General features: G+C 40.3%; 1 protein-coding gene across 1 annotated transcript in view; it reads left to right on the forward strand.

The window, feature by feature from the left end:
- Nucleotides 1-17070, forward strand: part of LOC113576574 (fibroblast growth factor 14) — a 57087-nt gene that overhangs the window by 12310 nt on the left and 27707 nt on the right. The gene's annotated exons all lie outside the window — the stretch shown is intronic.

The raw sequence follows: 17070 nt of genomic DNA on the forward strand, positions 1-17070 counted from the left end.
GGAGGAGCCAGATATGTTTGGAGTGTTTTAAATGATGAATAGTAACATGCACCATTTACTCTGTTACATTTACTTACATTTACAACTTTTTGAACAAATTGTACTTTTAAAAGTTTTTTAAATGAGGGTAATATATATATATATATATATATATACATATATATATATATATATATATATATATATATATATATATATATATATATATATATATATATACAACTCCAGAAAAAAATAAGAGACCACTACAAAATTATCAGTTTCTCTAGTTTTACAATTGGTGGGTGTGTGTTTGACCAAGATGAACGGTTTTGTTTTATTCTATAAACTACTAGCAACATTTCTTCCAAATTCCAGATAATACTATTGTATTTTTGAGCATGTTTTTTAATGAAAATGACTAATGGTCAAAATAACAAAACAGTTACAGAAATTTCAGACCACAAATAATGCAAAGAAAACAAGCTCATATTCATTTATAAACAAGACAGTACTAATATTTCAATTTAGGATGTGTCAAGAAATCAATATTTGGTGGAATAACTATGATTTTTAATCATGGCTTTCATGCGTCTTGGCATGCTTTCCACCAATCTTTCACATTGCTGTTGGGTAACTTTACACCACTCCTGCAACAGAAATCCCATGAGCTCGGCTTTGTTTGGTGGCTTGTGACCATCCATCTTCCTCTTCCAAAGGTTTTTAATGGGGTTCAGATCTGGAGATTGGGCTGGCCATGATAGGATCTTGATCTGGTGGTCCCTCATCCACATTTTGATTGACCTGGCTGTGTGACATGGAGCATTGTGAGAGTTGGGGAACATTATCAGAGCAGAAGGAAGCAAGTTTTCTTCCAGCACAGTTTTGTACGTGGCTTGATTCATGCGTCCTTCACAAAGACAAATCTGCCTGATTCCAGCCTTGCTAACTACCCCCAGATCATCACCGATCCTGCACCAAATTTTACAGCGGGTGTGAGACACTCTGGCTTGTAGGCCTCTCCAGGTCTCCGTCTAACCATTACACGACCAGGTGTTGTACAATGCTGAAAATTGCAGTCATAAGAGAAGATGATTTTACTCCACTCCTCTACAGTCCAATTCTTATGGTCTTTCGCAAACTTCAGTCTGGCTCCTCTTTGCTTCTCATTAATGAAGGGCATTTTTCTAGCTTTGCATGACTTCAGCCCTGCCTCCAGAAGTCTGTTTTGAACCGTCCTCGCTGTGCAATTCACCCCAGCTGCTGCATGCCATTCTTTTTGTAGGTCGCTTGCAGAATGTCAACTTACAGTTGTTAAGTGACATTTGAATGAGGTGGTAATCATCACGGTCGGTAGAGAGTCATTTTTTATCTCTGCCAGTCTGTAGCTGTTGTTGTCCTGTGTGTTTGCTGCTTGACATTTTTCTTATGAACCGCAGTTTTTGAAATTTTCAAGATGGAAGCAACCTGATGCTCACTGTATCCCTCTACCAGTAAAGCTACAATTGAATCCTTCTTTTCCTCATTAAGAGCCTTTCTTTTCAACTCTTTGGGCATGGTCTGTAGCTGTATTTTGACTACACTTACTTTTTGAGAAGTCCTAGCACGGCTTTTCCGATCCAGCTGGTTCTATAACAAGAGAATAGTGATGACAGCAGCAGTGGTTTTTATACTGTTGCCCATTAGAATAGGATTTTGTTAAGGTGACCACCTATTCAGCACCTCATTAAGTAGAATGAGGTGTGTCTGTGAAGGAATTCAACAAACACTTGAATGGAATGGCTGCTGTACATTTGGAGATGCTGATTTAAGAAAAAATTAGAGTGGTCTCTTATTTTTTTCCGGTGCTATATATATATATATATATATATATATATATATATATATATATATATATATATATATATATACTTTTTAACAGATACTTTCTTAATTTTACTTAAGTAATAACTTAAATGACTACTTCTACTTAAGTAATTGTTATTTTAAAGTAATGGTACTTTTGGCTATTCTACCCACCGCTGATGAGTTTTGTTATTGGTTTGTTTTGTTTTGTGCTTGGTGATGGCACATTAAGCACAAAAGGACTGACCATGAGTAGTATATTGATCCCAGTGTTCCCTTATTAGCTGCAGTTGTGGTGTAAACATGCATTAGGTCATATGGTGCAACCTTGACCCTGTGCATGTAAATGGTGACTTTTGCATTCACATTCAAACATGCTGATATTTTAGTTTTCCATGGCCTTCAACAATGGAAATAATTTTTAAAAATGAATTTGACCCACATGTGGACACAATAAATCACAAGAAAAACCCCAAATATAGTGTGAACTAAGCAAATACATGCCCTTATGCTTACTTATACTTATTTACTCATAACTACTTATGATGTGTTTTTGTTTTAAAAAGTAATTAAAATCACAGTCAATTATTCTAGTGACTTGGAATCATTTAAAATTCTTTCTTCTTAAATTTCTAAATTCTTTAAATTCTTACTTTGAGTGCACTACTATTCAAATGTATTAAGTCAAAAGCAGCTCTTTATTGTTTTGGGGGCAGCTATTTCTACTACAAGTACTAGATGACAGAAGGGAGGAACTAAAAAGTTTCTTGTGAGTGACTATCACACAGAACACCAACCTAACTTGAGACTCTATATCAATGCTTTATCAACACTCCTTCTATCACTCTCTCACTCTCTGTTTCTCTCCCTGCCTCTCTCTCCCCCTCTCCTTCCTTCTCTCTCCTCCTCCTCCTCTCTCTCTCTCTCTCTCTCTCTCTCTCTCTCTCTCTCTCTCTCTCTCTCTCTCTCTCTCTCTCTCTCTCTCTCCCCACACTGTGTCTCTCTCACCTCTACTTACACCAGTAGTCTGACCCCATCCTTTCCTGTGACAAATGATATGCAGAGCATTCGACTCCAGCCTCCTGGTCTGCAAGGCCCCCAGTTTTTAAAAGTATGTGTGTGTATGTGTGCGTTTTTGTGTGTTGCCCTATGGCTCTTTGTGTGGATGTGTGATTCTCTGAATCAGGGACCACATGATGTCAGAGCATGGGGTTTCAACTGATCCAGGAATAGCCACTTTTAGTTAAATCCCCATCATAAGAAAAGATTCACAACTGACTTTCGGTCAGTGTAAAAAAGGAACTGACTAGCACAGATAGATAAATCCTCAGTGTCCTACTGAGATGAGATTAGCAGAGCGACATACATCTTCTTCACTTGTCAAAAAGTTTCTGGATTTGTGGCTTTCTCAGCCTCTGTCAAGAGACAAGAACAATGACTTCAGCTTACTGTGCTCAGCCGTTTAGGGAACAAACAGAGCTTGACTAGCTGAATAATTGCCTCACTCACTCCCTCTCCCAGCCAGGTTCAGAGCACCTCAGAGTTTGTTAGAACAAAAAGTTTCTTGGCCTTCCTTTTTAAATGAATATGGCAAGGTGCTGTGTGAAGAATGACACAGATGGCATAGATATGCACCTGGCTGAGAAAGTGCTTCCTTATGAAAATCAAAGGCACAGTGTGCCTGGCCTAAGGCCTCCCTTGTCACTGTTGTCTTCCATGATAGTGCCACGTCAAAATCATAATGCAGAATATTTAACTACTAACAAACTGACCAAGCAACACGCAAAAAAAAAAGCAAAGCATTTCTTTTATGGTGTTCTCCAGCTTTGCTGCTATTTTTCAGGAAGGACACATGTATAATTCACTCTTCCAAAAATCCTATTCAGTAGAAATCATTGGATTTTATGCAGTTTCCTTTTTAAATCAGTCTATTTTAGCAAATAAATGCTGATTTTGTGTTCGTGTACTCCTTTGGCAAAGCTGCATATAGTTGCATGAAAGGTAGCAACTCTGTATGTGTGTATGCATAATTGTGTGCATGAGATACATTTGTTTGTCATTTCTTATACCTCCAACACCATCGAGTTTGGTCAGATTTGGTCTATTTTTTGTTAATCTAGGTATAAGCTTTTTCTGCAGACATGAGAACACCCATCCCATAAAATTATTCTGTTCTGTTTTACCCCAACCATATAATCAGAATATCTGATTCTATTGGATATTGGGAATATCCTTGTACAGGATTTACCCTGATCTCAATTTGTATGAGGGTGCTTAATGACACCTTAAATCACCACACAGCAGAGATTTGAGCACATATTAAGGTTCATGTACATGGAAGAAAAAAAATATAATATTTGATAACCCCCCCTCCCCCCATTTCTTCATAAAAGCTTACTGAAGAGGTGCTATTAGGTGAAACTTCAACAAATCTTTCCAAACTATTCCTCCCTGCTGAGTTGTGCTGCAGACCTAAGTATGTCAAGTATGCACTATGTAGAGTTCACACTAGATCAGGCCAATGTGACACTGACTCTCATAATCGAGTGGCTCATGGTGAAGAAGTAAGTGTGTCAAGTGCACACTTTGAAGGCCAGATACAGCATGGGGTGGAATTGCTCCTGGACCGCACAGAATACTGTATAGCTATTTAGAGTTAGGTGACATGTCTTGAGGACCTCCAACGCACACCACTGAAGGTCACCAGCACTGAAAATGGAGCGTGTCCCTCAGGTAGCCACTGTTCATTTGAGCTTAAGTCCATTTAGTCCTCCCATGCTGTGCTGATAAATTGTAGTAATAGACCCTGTCTTTCTTGCTCCCCATGGAGGAACCAGAGAAGCTGCTACTGTACTCTGAAGTTGCTGCCTTTCCGGTTGATTTTTATCTCCTAATCCAACTCACCAGTTGAAAGAGCCAGTCAGACCAGTCTGGAAACACTGATAGTTTATTCAAGAGGATTCATCAGGAGATATTGCTCAAGCAAAGCATTTGTCTGAACACCACTGTTTCATACTCTTAGATTATCACAAATTGCCATGTATGTACTAATCAGAGGTCTCTTAGAAATGTCAAATGAAAATTTCTAGATGCCTTCAAAATTGAAAACTGTGACCCATTGATTGATAAAGGATGTTCTGTTCATGTGTATAGCATTGTATAAAAATTACTGATGATCAGTGAATTGAGTTTTGTTGCAATCATGTTGGCTCAAGATAACAGATGTGCCCTGTGATTGATAATGAATTTTTCTCAAAGTTTTGGACAGATGTCTAACGAAGGTCCAGGATTGTCTTCTACTTTATCCATCCATCCATCCATCCATCCACCCTTACTACCACCTCTCTGTCTGTCTATCCATGTCTATTCTCTTTTCTCTTTTCCCTCTGACAGCTAAAACCACCCTCCCAAGGGCTGATTCTACTGTCCCCAGAACTAAGTGCTCCGTAAAACTTGATCCTATGTGACACCTGTGCACTGAGCATTTTGGAGCCAAACAACTGTTGCCACACCTACAAGACCTCTAAGTGTCCTCAATGAGATGTCCCTCATGCTGGCAAATGTATAAAAAAAATTTACAGGTATAACCAACTACCAGCTAACACCTCATTTTCAATTGACTGTGTTCAAAGCAGATATATGCGCGGCCGTTCTTGTTTCAGATATATGTATGTGCAGCCACCTCTTAGAGGATGCAGTGCTGGGCATTAGTAGGAAGGGTTCTGGACAGTTTGCAGTTGTGCAGATCAATGTTTGTTTGCCACTGGCCTGACAGCATCCTGCATCAGCAGACGTGTAATAGAATAAGCATTGACAGTCCAGCTGCATCTCTGGCAATAAGCCACAGAAAACTATATTAGTGGCAGACAAAGGAAGAGAGACAGGGAGAGAGAGAGAGAGAGGGAGAGAGAGAGACAAAGAATAGGACAGAAAGAAATAGAGTTGGAGAGCAAGAGAAAGAGAGAGAAGGAGAGAGAGAACAGGAAAATGATTCGATTATCATTGTGGCAAGTGAGGCTGAAGTGGAGTGACTACAAGTTTCGTCATTGCAGATCACGTCTGAGCACAGAGCTGTGGTTGTTTTATTAGTAATACTTTTGAAGTGATTTATTTTGACCTACTCAACAAAAGTTCAGCATGTCTCTGTTGTTTGATTAAATCATAGAATCTGCTTTTGACCTTATTTTTCATTAATCCAAGTATCAAATGTGTTCTGTTTTGGGTTTTTTCCCAGTTCACTTAAGATGAGGGTCTCCAGGGGTAAGCTACACAAAGTCAGGTGCCACACATACCTTCTCTCACGATCACTTCACTCACCCTGTTCTCATTCCCCTAGGACTGTACACCCAATGGGACTCAAATTTACAGCTCCCTCTTTCAAGCCTCAGGTAATGACAGGACTGCCAGGGTGGCCTTTCCTGGACTAATTAAAACTCCCCCATCTGGGAGCCCCTGCATCTCTTTCTCTCACTGTGTTGCTGAATGTCAACAGCACCTTTTGGCACCCATTTCACACCATTTACTGTACCTGAAACCTGTTATGAATGACAGCACTTAACAAAGTGTCATGATAAGAACATCTGACAGAGCTGTTGATGGTTCCCCATTCCTCAGAGATAGACAGAAACTGAAGGATGGAGGACCAGTGGACAGTGGCTGAGGTAGACACGTCCCAGCAGCCATAGTGATTTACACAGTGGTGTGATGGGGCTGAATAGTAATGCCTTTGGGAGGGGGTGTATTTAGGAGCAGAATTAATAGTAGGGTATTGTATTTTGATTCACTGCAAAGGAGGAAGGACCAGGGTTAACAAGTAAGATGATGTCTTTTACTTGGTGATTATACTTGGCTTCTTTTAATTGGCGGGTTAGGTTCACCTAGCATGTAAAGTGATACATATAGTTGGGGCATTAAGAGCAAAAGGCTGATCAATAATACTGGAAAAGATTTGGCGGATTGACACATGGCTGTATGTGAAAATGTGTACTTTTTAACAGGCACTAGCAGAACATGTTATTTGAAAGCTGCAAGCAGAACCTTTTAAACTTCTTCAGCTTGACCCTGAAAGACTGAGTTGACCTGTTTGGGTACAGGAAGACCACCTATCTGATTCAGCCAATGAAGAGCTTGATAATGATCTGATGACTCCCACTGACTGTGTAAGAGAAAAGAGAGAGAGAGAGAAATGATGTAATGAGAGGCTGAATAAGGTTAACAAGAGTTCTTTATCTGACTCATCTGTATACATGCTTTATTCAAGGATGCAAAGAGAGGATGAAGGATAAGGAATATTACAAATTGCTTGATGTGATTTACCATAGCAGCAATACATAACTTGGGGGGACTGTTTAAGAACTGTTATATTTTGCACCTGCTATGTTGGTTCAGTTTGTCTGGGAGCCACATGGAATGGTTCATATTCATATTGTTGTGTGCAGAACCACAAGAATTCCTTAAGACTATTTTAAGTGAGAAACCTTTTCAGCAAGTAGGCATTTTAGCAAATACACATTCTGATTAGAAATGCCTTGAAAATGTCTCATTCTCCCTTCACATTACAAAAATGGGCTATTTTAATGTAATTCTGGAGACTACTGAAGTCTAGGGACCAAGTTCTTCTTTACTTACACGTTTGCAGATGAGCTTGGTGAACTGTGAACAGTTAAGGGCTAAACTCAATCTTCCCTGACAAAATAAAAGTAGCTGACATCATGGTTCCTCTATCCTCAAAGCAGGTTTTACTGTTATTCGGGGTAGTATCGTCACCTGTATTGCACAGTAGAATTAATTACCATTAATTACCATTTTCTCCAGCTATTTCTAATTGACAAAGCTGGGAATCGACCTTGGTCACACTCCAAACACACTGCCATTTGCTATGGATGGCTAAGTTATGCTCTGGGTTTAGGGAAGGCTCTTCCTACCCTCTCTCCTCTTCTTGAATATTAAATGGAGTTTTTCATCTTTCAAAAGCATATATGACACACTTGAATATTCGCCCCTGCAAACAGATGATGATTGTTCACATTTGGAAAATGAGGAGATCCAGAGCTACAAGATAACATCCAGGCTGGGGTCATGTCTGCAAATCTTATCTGCTTACTGCACACTCATATTTGATGGATACACTTTGGTTTCATGTATTGACACCAAGAAGCATATATAGTAAAATACCTGTCTACCAGCTCCTCTGTCATGGAATATTGTTTTATTTTGTTTATTTCTGTGTTAAGATGGAATCATCAGCTTTTAGATACCCATGGCCCTCTTGTGATGCTCTCAGAGGCCCTTTAGACAAACAGAGACAGAAAGAAAGGTGTCATTTCCATGGTTGATGTAGGAGAAAAATAAATAGGGTTTTTGTCAGTTGTTGAACACAATGTTCTCGTATAGTCTGAAAATAATGGTGGTGTAAGTTTGCAAGGAGATCATGTCTTCACATTGTGTTCCGGGCCCTGATGCACAATAACACCATTTTTGTTTTTTCCTGCAATGAAGTCCCCAGGATTGAAGTAATATCTGCATTTATGCCCAGTTGGTCACATGTGAGCACTGTTCGAATTAACACAACACATTTTGCAGTGCACAGCTGTATATATTGTAATTAATCTTCTGCATACAACCAATATGAACAAATATGAACTCTGTATACAGTATGGTGCTTAAGGACAGTGCTTCTTCTAGGCATGGCCTGTCTCACGCGTTGAAAACAGACACAAGAAGATGAAGTCAGCCATGGAACTGCTCCTTCTGTCTGCCAACAGGTGGCTGAGGAAAATACAGTCCTTTTCCTCTCCTCCATATATGCTCTTAATCCTGGCAAATTTGTTATGAATTAAACCCTTCCTACTTACTTCTCCCTCCATTCATGCTCTCTCTCTCTGTCTCTCTGTCTGTCTCTGTCTCTCTCTCTCTCCTTTCTCCTCTCCCTCCATGCATTCACTGCTGGGGAGATATATGGAACGTGTACCTCATGTAACACCCCACTTAAACTGTGGACAGGCAAATGTTTATTGGACCCTGGGGCCTGGGTCAGATGTTTGTAATAACAATCTGTGTTGATATGCACAATGCATAATCTGATCACAGATATATGGATCTGTTATATTCAATCCTACTTTAAGGTAAAATGTGAAAAGTGTTTATAGAGCCTCACATATTTAATTCATGTGGATCTCAGCTGTGAAATAGACTTTGAAATTCCAATTTTTTTAACAGATTGGTAATTAACACTTGTGAGGGTGAAAAAATTAAAGAAAGCAAAGCACCACAAGGACACATTTTCTTACCAAATTATGAATAATTGATTCTTTGGGGATTTATTTATTCTTTAGTCAAAACTCCTAAACACTAAAGAAAGCATCTTACGAATGATGTTAGGTTTGGGTGGTTTGTTTCTTCTTTACATGCTCTCATCTAACCATGAAGTGTGCAGGACTTGTTGGCACATGATGACATGTGGTATATCCCACTGAGACTCAATTCCTTTCCCAGACCTGCAGGATCTGCAGGCATGTAGTAGTGTTTGTTTGTTTGTTTGTTTACTATAGGCCTCCCAGGCCCTTCTCTATATTTCATCATATCACATCTGAATTATTCACAGGTGCCTCTCTCTCTCTTTCTCTTTTTTCTTTCACTCTCTCTCTCTCTCTCTCTCTCTCTCTCTTTCTCTCCACCCCTCTCTCTCCCTCCCTCTCTCTGATGTGGAGTGGGGCAGCTCAACTACAAAAACATAGCTGCCATAGAACCCTGCTCTGATACAGGAGCAAGCACCTATTCTCTTAACCACTTACAGCTCTTAGGATTGATTCTCTGAGTAACTGAGGGCAGTTTAAGATTGTGATGAACTTGAAGAAGAGCTGATTTCCCTTCATGATTTCAAGTGGTTGGGTGGGATTCTGTATTATGTATTTTAGGTTTTATGTGTGTTGAGTAAAATGAGACAAGTTTGTTTCTCGCAAGATCAAATGTCTACTTGTAGTAGCATTGTTCAGACATACTGAGACTTGCTTATGAACTTGCAGTTTGCTTTGCTCTGTTGTTTTATTCTGGCATCCTTAATATTTGAGCATGTCTTGCATTTAAAAAAACTGTTGTCACTGTACACTGAGCAGAGTTCTCCTCAAGCAATCAGGTCATCCTTCAAACATGGTTGGGAGAAGACCAGACACAACAGATCCTGAACAAGGGAAGTTATTGCGCTTGCAATGCAACTATATACCCTTCCGTTTTGATGATGTGGTTGACGATATAACAAGATCATCTAAGACTCACTCTCCCTAATCGCATTGCATTATTGTTGTCATCCATTGGAACTGCCCCACGTACTTCATCAGAAGACACTTCATGACTAATCTGACTAAATAATGCATTGAGGAATAGGCGCACCTTGGCAGCAGTGTCAGACCGAAGCCACAGAGTTAAGCACACTAAGGAGACTGCTTAATATAGTCTCGTTTGGTCCGAGTTTAGATCGGCAGATAGTTTTTTTAAGATGTGAAATCCAGCCGGCAGATCACATCAGTGCATCTTTTGGGTCAGGCCTCATTATATATTCAGTGCTCCTTCTCAAAGGCAAAGAGAAGTGACAGAGCCAACTTGTTTGGGCATGCTTTGTGGAGGAGGCTCTGAAGGTGTTGAGAGCCAGAATTTGTCTAATGTATTGCTTGAGGTACACACTCAACTAGCCGTCCAAAAGGCCTCTGCTGTTAGCATACCAAACACAGGAATGATTCCTGAATTCAATCTTTAATGACTGGAGAGAAGATTCAGTCCACAGTCTTATTAATGCAAAATGCCTCAACTGATTCTTCACTTGTCTTCCACTTTACTACTGACTGTTCTTCTATTTTGGTTATTTGTAAATGTAACAATATATCTAACTTTTATTTATACCATTGTTCACTTCAACAGTGAACAGTAGCACAAATGTCGTTGATTGACCATATAAAGCAAGCATATACTCCCCTGTCGTCTCGCCTTCTCTCAGACAGCTGCTTAGAGATGTAGGCGTCCTGTTGTAGACCGGCTCATATGGGTTTGGGGAGCCTCAGATGAAATGGTCTGGACAGTGTCCAAACTCAAACTCCAGATAATTATTATAATTATCCTAGCAGAAAAACATTACTGAGCGATTATTACTATTAGCCAAAGCTTACAATTATTGACTCAGGCTTGGTGTCTGTCAATTTGACCCCAGTACAAAAATGCTACAGAAATGCTTAGACCGACACTAACTACAGCATGCACTCTCTGGAGTTTTCCGACATCACTGTTGTCTTCGCTGAAGATGCCCATAGTAGCCAAAATGTTTCTTAAATGCTGAGATTTTTGCTAGTGTGAACAGATCAAAAACACTGGCCCTGTCTTTAGTATTATGCCCCATGTATTAATGGACAAGAACATTACATTGTGCTCCTTCAGGCCATGGCCTCTGTGTATTACAGAAGGCTCCCCTGATAGGTGATGGATTGGGGCTTCCTCAACTAAGCGTCACCCCTCGCCTCAAGAGCCTTATGTTGTTTCCATCAATCACATGAAAAAAACCTATCATCAATTCATTTTATTTGATCAAAGTGCTCAAAGACAGAAATGCCCCACCTCCACCACCATAGCTTATTTATAATAATATATTAGTGGTTCTCTTGTAACAACTGCAGCACAATATATTACGGAGGAACATTTACCGATTTATCAAGGTTATATTGTATGTATTGCTTCTGCACAAAAAGAGGTCTTTGTTATTGTTTGCATTTAATGGAGTTTAGAGATTAATGATACATTGAGGAGATATCACATGTACTGAAACTGTACAGTATATGATAGGTCTCTGTTAACATTTTGTAAGAGGTTACACATCTGCACAATATACTTTATCTTATATGTCAAACCAAATTGCATTTGCTATTACTAGAATAAGCCTGTAGCTTGTGCAGGTGTTGAGCATTTCACCTGTGTGTAAATGAGATTAGCAGTAATGGTACTTGTGGGAGTTACAAATGAAATATGGCTCATTTGTCTATGGTGGACACAGAGATCATTACCTTATCATGACCTGAAAAACATGCAGAACTTGAGTAGTGCAGTTTATGAAGGCAATATTTTCATCTGTCCTCTCACTGCTCCCAGTAGCTTATCATTGCCCCTGTGAACAGATCTGCAGGAAAAAAAAAGAGATACAAAGACAGAGACAGGGAGAGAGTGAAGAGGCAGAGAGAGAGAGAGAGAGAGAGAGAGAGAGAGAGAGAGAGAGAGAGAGAGAGAGAGAGAGAGAGAAAGAGAGCAAGAGAGAGGCAGAGAGAGGGGACAGACAGAGAGAGAGGGGGACAGGCAGAGAGCGAGAGAGTGTAGAATAAAGAGAGAGAGAGTGCGACAGAGAGACAGAGAGGGATAGAGAGGGGGCAGACACACAGAGATGGAGGGGGGACAGACAGAGAGAGGTCGGCCTCATTGTTTATGAATATAGAGCTGCACTGATAATACCAGATTGCCCATGTACCTCTGCAGTACAGAGACACTGTGTATGATTAGTGACTGTGTTCTGTGTTCATTCAGTGTGCCAACAAAAGGTTGTTACAAAAACATTTTCTTGCCTTCCCTTGAGAGAGGCAAGCTCAGGAAAAACAAATAGGTCAGACTTCAAAACTGAATGATCTCTACTTACTAATGAATCCTTTTTCAGGGCTTTACAAGGCTTTAGAACAATTCTTTTGTAAATCTGAGGACGTCTCTTTGTCTATACCTCAACAAAGCATCAGAAAATAAACCCGCATCATTTAAACTAGTTCACAGCTCGTATGGTTGGAGAAGCAACCGCATATATGCAGCAGATGCGGGCGTATCCACTGGCATATTCTGCAGTGACGTTTCCAGGCTCCATTCATTTGATCATTGCTGCGTCAGTCCACATTCTGCAGGTGTTCGCCTCACAAAGTTCCCTTTCTGGGACTTGGGAGCTCCACTCAAGCTGTGTTGCTTGGCAACAGGTCTAGTGTGTGGTGGTGGTGCTGGGAGGAGGGATTACCACTGCAGAGGGACTCTCCTCTGTCAGTTAAGCCGGAAAGGGAGGGGCCAGTAGAGAGGAGTCTGTGACTCAGCAAATCAACATGCGGACGGGTGGGCGGCCAGCCCCTCCCTTCCTGTGCGGCGATCCCCGTGGCCCATGCGTGAGCGGAACAGGGAAAACCTGGCCACAGGATGGCTAGAATGGTCCCTTGAAGTGAAGCACTTTGAAACAGAATATCAGCTCTAGAGTCTGTTTTTCTATGTTCTGTTGGGCATCAAAGATTTCAGTGTCATCATAGTGCTGGTGTTTAGAGTTTTTTGGCTCTTCACTGTTTAGGTGTTTGGGAAAAGGTAATTTCAGTAGGCCCTGTTATTGCACAACTTTACCTCCTGCCTCCTATAGGGGGCGATCCTCCATTTCTGCAGCACACCGGCACCAAAGAACCACTGTTGCCTATTAAACCCTACCTCTCCTCTCTACCCCTCTATCTTCATTCAGATCCTCCCACACACTGTCTTGAATCAGGCGCGTAGCGCCGCCCTGAGTGGCATGCTCCGTCGCTGCCCTCTCCCCGTGCCTCTCCCACTGTGTAACCTAATTAGCTGCTTGCCTCTATGATGTGACAGCTCAGCGGTCCAGCCATACTCGGCAGCTCGTGCGATTTGAGAAGCTCTGGCGGGTTCCGGTTCCGCCCCACCCAGCCTTATGGCGGACCCCACAGTGCCTGTTGCACGCGGCCGTGAATCAGTGCATAACTCGGAGCTTGCTAGTAGCTTGCTCCTTGCACATGGGGTTTTAATACAGTATTAACACTCATGTGCTGCTGCCACATTGTGTGTGTGTGTGTGTGCATGTTTTGAGTGTGAGCAAATGGGTGTGTTTAATTATAGCTGTCGTGACATTCGTTCCACTCACGATGACGATGTGTCATCCTGAGCCATAGCTCCACACAGTGGACAAGCTGTTGTGCTCTTTACAGGTGTTTGCCTTTTTGCTGAGCCTCTGATTTGGTGCCTGGTTACTGTACACTGAGAGCTGTATGGCATGCAAATAAGGAACGCTGCACCTGAATCATTGATGTGCTTTATGTGCACCCAGAAAGAAATCATTGGAACTCTAGCCTGTCAACTAAACATGAATATAATGTCAACCCTAAAGTTAGACCTAGTCGTAGTGTGTATTTTGTTTCAGCAGTTCTTGATTATGACATGATTTTAAATGATACATGATTTCAAATGGTGTCTTCCCTTGATTCTGGACTTAGCAATCTGGCAAACTAAGGAGACCAATTCAGGTCATCTTTCAAATATAAATTTTTACTGTTTAATGTAATTAGTATATCTCATTATATTCACATAATGGACCCTACCAACATTCATCAAAGCAGAGTTCAAAATAAAGATGGGTGTGTATTGTGTTTCAGCTTTCTACACTGTACAAAAAGAACCACTTTACACACAAGGACTACACGTACTACATATAACAATTATAGTATGTTGTGATGTGTCTTTGGTACAACAGAAGCATGTGGTTATGGGGTGGGGCTATAGAATATAAACCCAATTCTGTATCTTGTTTGGTACTACAGACTACCCTTTGTAATTACTGGTGTAGCTTTCTTAACAGAAACATCACCTATTACTGTAAGTGACTCTGAGCTTACATCACATAAGTAATGATTGAATGAATGAACTTTGATATGCAGGAGTTTATAATCTACAGTGTGAAAGTAGAATGCCTGAGGTGGATGAGAAGCTAAATTTGTTGGTGAGTTTTTAGAAAACAGGCATTTAATTGAACAGGGAAAAAGCTACACAACATGCCACTGTAGTCTTGAATGTGAATGTTTTAGCATGAACATTCAATCTCTGTTATATTCTAGCGTGTTGTTTCCTTCTTTTGTATTCTCATCACCTGAAACTATTCTGTTATGTCAGAGTGTGCATGTTCAGGTAGGCTATATTATAATCCTTTAGCTGTGTCAATAGTAAACGAGCGCCGTTTTCTTTCAATTTGAGCTCCATATTTCCCTCTAGTGGTTCTTCGTAATAATAACATCTGGAGACTTAGACTAGCATACAGGCCTAACGGTACTATGACTAAATAAATTCCTTATAAAATGTTAATTTAAAAAAATAGAAAAGTAACTAACTGACGTCATTGAAGGATATTCAGTATTTTATAATTACTTAACAAATGTGTAAACCCATAAACTATACAAAAACATGTCTGCAAAGACCACTGACTTTACAATAACTTTACAGTTACAGTACATCGACCGATTCTTTGACATAGATTAAGCCCAGTCTTCAGATAATTGCTGTACCAATGATGAATCGCCACTGGAAATTCGTTTTAATCTTGGTTTAGTCTTAATATTGGTTTGGGGAATGGCCAGGATAAAATGTATGTTAAAATAATTGTAATATAGGAATGAACTGCTTGAATTTGTATGTTTGCTGATAAAGTTCCTATCACATCGCAATTTCAAATGTCTCTTAATTAGCTCGTCGACAACAGACGTCCGAGGAGAGTGCTCAAGTAATTAGCTGCGGACTGGTGGGAGCTGTCCGTGGTGCTGAAATGAGCGCTCTGACCGCAAAAACTAATCGCATTTGAAAGACGGTGCCAGACGTTTTCTGGTTTGCTTCAAATCTCCAGCACTGACACTTCAAAGCGCTCTTTGTAAGTAATTTCGCTAGTGCTCAGCCTCACACGGAAACACCAATCCGAGGGGGACCTTATGGTATAGCTGTGGGACTGATGACGTTAATGAATAATTAAAAGTATTTTGTGTTTGGCCACAACTCAGTAGCATGCATGCACTGTCGGGTTTGTGCAATTTGTGTTTATCTGGGAACTGATACAGAGCAGGCATACGAAGAATTGTACGTTACTTGTCTTGTCCTAATGTGCATGTGAACAGTGATTATTAATGTTAAATGAAAAATGCAAAGGTTAAAATGCACCTCAGTGCATACTAGATATGCATGTCTATCGCTGTCTCTCGCTCTCATTGATACACACACACGCGGACTTACTCACGTTTATCTATCATGTACGTGCACGATTGTATATTCTGATTATAACGTGACAATGCAGAATTGTGGTGACACTTGCTGACTGTTCAAGCGCGATGAGAGGATAACGGAGAGGAGCCGTCGTTATCGTAAATGCGCAACATTTCCATAGCAAATCCAAACGGTAGAGGGCTCTCGTGAGTTTCATCTTGTTTAGTTATTCGAATGTATGAAAATTTTGTTGACCAAAAACAATTTATAACGTTACATTTTCAAGAAGTCAAACAGCCCGTTAGACAACCTAAAGATTAAGGCCTTTTATGTTCTGGTGTACATTAAAGGATTTGATATGGATGATTGGAATATGGTTCCCTTTTCCTAATGCTGGTTTTAGATGAAAAGTCATTGTGTACCATGCAAATTATTACAACACGAATTATTAAAACTATTATCCTCCAGTTTCTGATCTTCTGTCTTGTCGTTTTATAGGACAAAGCGTATTAAGTCGTTGCGCGGTCTGTGGTCCTGAATTTTCTGTTTATGGTTTGCAAGTTGTCATTTAACATTCGTTCTGACCTTCTGACCTATAAGTCGGTTTAATATAGCAGAACCTGGGCTATACTAAAAAATCTAATCTGTATCTCTAATGACCTCTGATGGCACTCCGTGTTTTAAGCAGATGTTCTATAATTAACAAAATAGATTTGCATTTGTTTAAGTTCTCCTGATTAAAGCCATAAGACTACTATACACACTTCCAAGTTTGTGTGTAACACCACGTGATTTGCATGGCGGTCAGTTCTATTGGTTAGATCAAGTTCAGAAGTTTTTGTGTTTTCCACACTGTCCTCCAGTCATATTTCCTTGCCGACTAATGTCATTCTGAACCATTCTAAAAACGTATTCGCAGTCTGCACAAATTGACAATAAAGCGGTCGTACTGGTTTAGACTTGTTGAATAACAAAATGGGTATATAGGTTGCCTCCGCAACATTTCAAATGCATAGCCTCTGTATTGCATTTTCCCTCGGGGAGACATTCACGCAAATAGGCAGCGGAAATTTAATCGTTCGTAGTGTCATGAAGTTGACGAGGTTCTCGCCAAACCGTTGCTCGAGGCTCGGGGTTTCCTTCTATAGATGCTTTGCTGACGGACGATGCGGGATTAAACAATCAGAGCCTTAATTCTCTGAGGGCACCACTGATAAAGTTTTTGTATCG

The sequence above is a fragment of the Electrophorus electricus genome, chromosome 16 (genome assembly GCF_013358815.1).
Source record: "Electrophorus electricus isolate fEleEle1 chromosome 16, fEleEle1.pri, whole genome shotgun sequence".
NCBI lineage: Eukaryota > Metazoa > Chordata > Actinopteri > Gymnotiformes > Gymnotidae > Electrophorus > Electrophorus electricus.